At 44.7% G+C, this 4,719-nt stretch overlaps 1 long non-coding RNA gene across 1 annotated transcript; it reads right to left on the bottom strand.

The window, feature by feature from the left end:
• Positions 1–248: 248 nt before the first annotated feature.
• LOC123982868 lies at positions 249–3,811 on the bottom strand. The gene is made up of 4 exons (XR_006828079.1): positions 3,770–3,811; positions 2,844–3,410; positions 2,544–2,635; positions 249–297 (listed from the first exon to the last, which is right to left on the bottom strand). It is a non-coding gene; the product is annotated as an uncharacterized LOC123982868 (long non-coding RNA).
• Positions 3,812–4,719: the final 908 nt, after the last annotated feature.

Raw genomic sequence — 4,719 nt, forward strand, 5'->3', positions numbered from 1 at the left:
ACTTATTCCTGCAACTGTACGCATATATATATAAAATACATTTTAAAAAGCACAAATAGTCATTATTTACAGCTGTGTGAAACATGTAGTCACACGGTACCTGAAGCGCAGGTATTTATGCACATCCTTCAGCCAACGTTTACTGAACACGATGTCAACTAAAGCTTTGTGGCACCTGGAGTCTTTCATGATCCACGCCTTTCCACGTGTTTCTTTCAGGTGCCTTCCATGTTGACACCTTCCATTAGTCCAGGTGTGAACGTCACAGACATGGTGAATGATGCCAACCCACAGTGCCTGTGGAAAACAGAAGAGCACTATAAAAGGATCCTTCATATGGAAATTAATTAACTTGCTTAAAAGAAAAAATATTTTGAAAATGACGTGCTAACTAAAAACTTCTTGGTTGTGTCAGCTTTCTTACAACACCACCAGAAATGGTTTACGATGTCTTTCAGCCAGATGAGGAGGACGAACTGTCCTTCCATCTTTGCTGCCTTGCGGAGCAAAACATACATAATAAAATAGGACATGGATATTAGGGGTGTAACAATACAATACAATACACCCCATCCACGGTTCAGTTCATACTGGTTAGAAGACAATAAACTTGGTCGAAGGTGTAATATTTACAAATTATAGGCCTAAATATTGCAACAACTTTTAATACAGTATTTTCAACAAATTACGTTACTGGGGCAGGCCAGCTAGGTAATATCTGCACCTGTCACAGTATATTTGGAAACCCACTTTAGCATTTTGAAGAGAAACACAGAGCGAGAGAGAGAGATGTTATTTGATATTACATTGATTTTTAGATGCATCGCGATGCGGACTTGGACGATTATCAATCAATTCACAAATGTCAATAATCGATTATCTAGAGGTTAACTGATAACGTAATGTTGATGGAACGAAAAAGGCGGAACTCGGAATTGTGGAATAATAAAAAAATAACAAAAATATCAAAAGTTCAATAAAATAAATGTTTAAAAAACAGAGGGGACATGTAAATAAACATGTTTGAAATCTCGAAGTACTCGTTGTAGAGTTAGATGTATTCAACAGCAGGTCACTCCGGAAGTGCAGCTCCGGACCGTCTGTGCGGTGCACACAACGGAGACACGTGGTTTTCCCTGTTTGGCACAGACAGGCAGCTGTTGACTGAGTGACTGCTGCTACTAAACTTTCACATGATCAATAAAGTCAATGCATAACTCACTTTGATGATTTTGACCCGCTCACTGTGCAGCGCGGTAGCGCTCTCGAGTGTCCTCGGCTCATTCTTCAAATGACAGCTACGTGACAGGCGGCAGTAGGCGACGGTGAAAATGAGCGGAGCAGAGGAAAACATGAGCGCTACGTTTCAGTCTGGCTGTAAATGTACAGTGCAGGTCACAGCAGGTCCGTTAATTGCGAGTCTGTCTGGTGTTTTCCAACTACTAGAAAGGCAGTTATCGTTAGCAAACATCTCCTCTTAGACTGCGGTCTGGCAGCTGGCTGGAGCGTTATAAAGTGCATAGTTCAACACGTACTCTATACTAATAACAGCAGCCTCATAAATGATAATAGGAGCAGCAAAGGTCAGTAATAACGCTGTAATAATGCTATGCAATGTTAGCTACATTTATATGAAGTAACATTAAATAGCTGCATTTCATTACTACCTACTATTTTTGGATTGTTATAATTACTGTGCTTTAAAAGTACCAAATAGTCAAACAGTGAGGAAAATCCATCTTTCTCCTGTTCGTTTTATACTCACATCGTGGCCTCATAATCGTATTGAGGTAGGTAGAAATTCCCATCCTTGAGGTGATGTATCGAGGAATTGAATCGAATCGTGAGACCAGTGAAGATGCACATCCTTAACGTTGACGGGCACGGTGGAATATTACATTACGCACCACTGCAGATGTCACTCACTAACGTTAAGTTTCGTTTTCGATCCACATGCAGCGCACTCTAAAACTGAACACGGGTGAGTTTATTAAAACACGCTGACTTTATGAAACGTACTGCCGATGGAGAAAGTCAGCTGAGACACATTCAGGGAGAGAAACACAGAAAGAGGCGGGGCAAGCCGGCGTGTTTGTCAGAGGTGCAGGCTAGGTGTGTGTGGGGGGGGGGAGCAGAGGAGAAGAGCAGATTCAAGTAGTAAATAAACACTAAAATAAGGTGGAAAATTACCTACAATAACCTACTTTCATTAGAAATGCGATTTACATCGCTACTGTCTTAATGAGAGCTCAACAGTCCGCGGAGCGGGTGTGTTGGTGTTCTGTCTCGGATCCGCGACACGAGGTCTTGGACTTCTGGGTCGTGATTTCGGTCTCGGTTTCAGAACCGTTACAGCCCCATTGGATATTAAACTGTATTCCATGGACGGCTGAGAGTAAGCAAATTTTCATCCCGACCAAAGATAACACCAGATGACTTCAATGATTAACACACCTTCAGGAGGTAGGAGCTAAATACCCCTAAAGTCACTTCATGATGAAAACATACTGTAGAAAATAAAATGAGCCACTTATTCAACTTACAGCAGCTATTTTTTTGACCAGCTTCTTGGCACCATGCCACATGTCCAGACTGTGATGAATTCCAAGATCCTTGTATCTGCCTTCATCTGGGTCTGTAAAGTGGATAAGCATTTATTATTACTACAATATTGTAATAGCCTGAGATTGCTAGTATTTGGTATCACCCTAGAGGGAATGTTTGTTTGTTACCTGGCAGGAAGTTACCTGCCAGAAAAGGTACATGTAGAGGCCCCCTGGTGGCATGTGTGTGTTATGTCTGTGCTGCCTGAAATGTTTGATTTAAAGCCAAAAGAAACCTACTGCTGAAGCCCTGGTCCCTCCTTTGACAAACGCTGATCCACTATGTTATATTGGCGTCGAGGATGGGATCAGGGTCAGTAGCAGGTCTCCTCTATTTGGATGATATTTTGGTTACTGGAGCAACCAAAGAAATGCACCTCAGGAACCTGGATGAGGTGTGAACCAGGTTGGAGGATGCTGGTCTCAGGCTAAAAAGAAGCAAATGCACGAAGTTCAGTACCTGAACTTGGAGTGAGAGTCAAAACGAGGCTTTCCTGAAGTCTAAAGACTTATTACTTATCCTCTTTCCGGTTCCGGCATGGCGCCTGTGTTTGGCTTCGCCGCTGCGGCTGGTTGTTCACCCCAACTGGTTTTGTTTGTTTCCTGCGCTATATTTTATAAGTTTGTCAACAAATGTTGTGGCTACTGCATAGGTGTACGATCGCCAAGCAATGCTGTTGATCCGATCCTCCATGGCGGAGTGCGGTGACGGATGTACCTGGAGTGGTACAGGTGAGTTTGCAGCCCCGTTCGTACGTCCGACTCCAACTGCTGTCTGTATGCGGCATGGAGAGGACCTAATACGACCTACAAATAGACGGCAGAGAAAGCGAGGAAAAAAAGGGCGGGGAGGCAGGTTCAGGTACCACAAGATCGCTGACGTAATTGCTGACGTAATCTGTACTCTGTCGGAAGCTCCGTCTTAAACCGAACTCTTATCCAGTTTTAATCCACTCTTTTTCGTTACATTTTTTCCTTTTAATTTAACTTAAGTTTTACGTGGGTTAAGGATTTTAGTCATCCAACATGGATTTTAAGCTAGATGACGTAAAAACGCGATCAACGCTACTGATCGCAACAAAGCTCCGGTGACTATGCTAGCCGAGATAACTCTGCCCCATGAGGACTGCTCACTCCTTAAGAAAGCGAACAAGAAGATTGCTGACCTTATGGAAGACATCCGACGACTTTCAGAGGAACTCAAAGAGAAAGATTCCCTGCTGACTGGCTTTATGGATGTGGCTTCAGTACAAGCCAAACAGATTGCTTCTCTTAGCGCAACCGCTAACATCCAGGACACCGTGCTATGGGACCCCTCTAGCCTTCCCAGGCTTTCATCCTGCTCGACTCCGAAGCATCAGTCAACCTGGGCTGAAGTGGTGGTCCGTGGCTGCAAGAGAGGCTCGGATGGGGCTGCCTCTCCTCCGCACATCGGCCTCTCCAACCGCTATGCAGCCTTGTCTAACGACACTCCGGTCCATCCAGCGGATGCAGTAGGATCCTGAAGGAGGCTGTGCTCAGACGCTCCGGAGGCCGTCTCTACCCTGCACCATCGGGTAGCCCTTCTCTCAGGTCTGTTACTGCTACTCCAACACAACACTTGGCAGCTCACACACTCCATCCTCAGTCCGCACGCAGTGTTGAAGCAGATTCTGCTCAGTCCTGCTCTGGAACCCCACAACCAGCATCTCCTCGTCCTCTTTTCTCCCCAACCACACTAATAATTGGTGACTCCATAACCAGAAACCTCCGTTTCTTTAACGCTACCACTCACTGCTTCCCCGGTGCCACCACAGCTGACATTTTAAAAAAACTCCAGGACCTGATGCCGTCGCTCCCGTCCTCCATCACAAGAGTGATAGTCCATGTCGGAACAAATGACACAGCTCTTCGGCAGTCTGAGCTGACAAAATCAGATTTTAACCGTCTTTTTAACTTTTAAAGCAGTGTGGAAAGTCCGTTTCTCCCCAACTGGCTCCAGTCCGCCTGCAGGGCTCACCGTGTGTGTTATGTGGATAATTTTAATATTTTCTGGCAAAGAATGTCTCTTTTTAAGACAGACGGACTTCACCCAAACAAACGGGGCTCAGAAATGTTAGCTGCTCACATACAGCAT

Source organism: Micropterus dolomieu, linkage group LG14 (genome assembly GCF_021292245.1).
Source record: "Micropterus dolomieu isolate WLL.071019.BEF.003 ecotype Adirondacks linkage group LG14, ASM2129224v1, whole genome shotgun sequence".
In the NCBI taxonomy this organism is placed as follows: Eukaryota; Metazoa; Chordata; class Actinopteri; order Centrarchiformes; family Centrarchidae; genus Micropterus; species Micropterus dolomieu.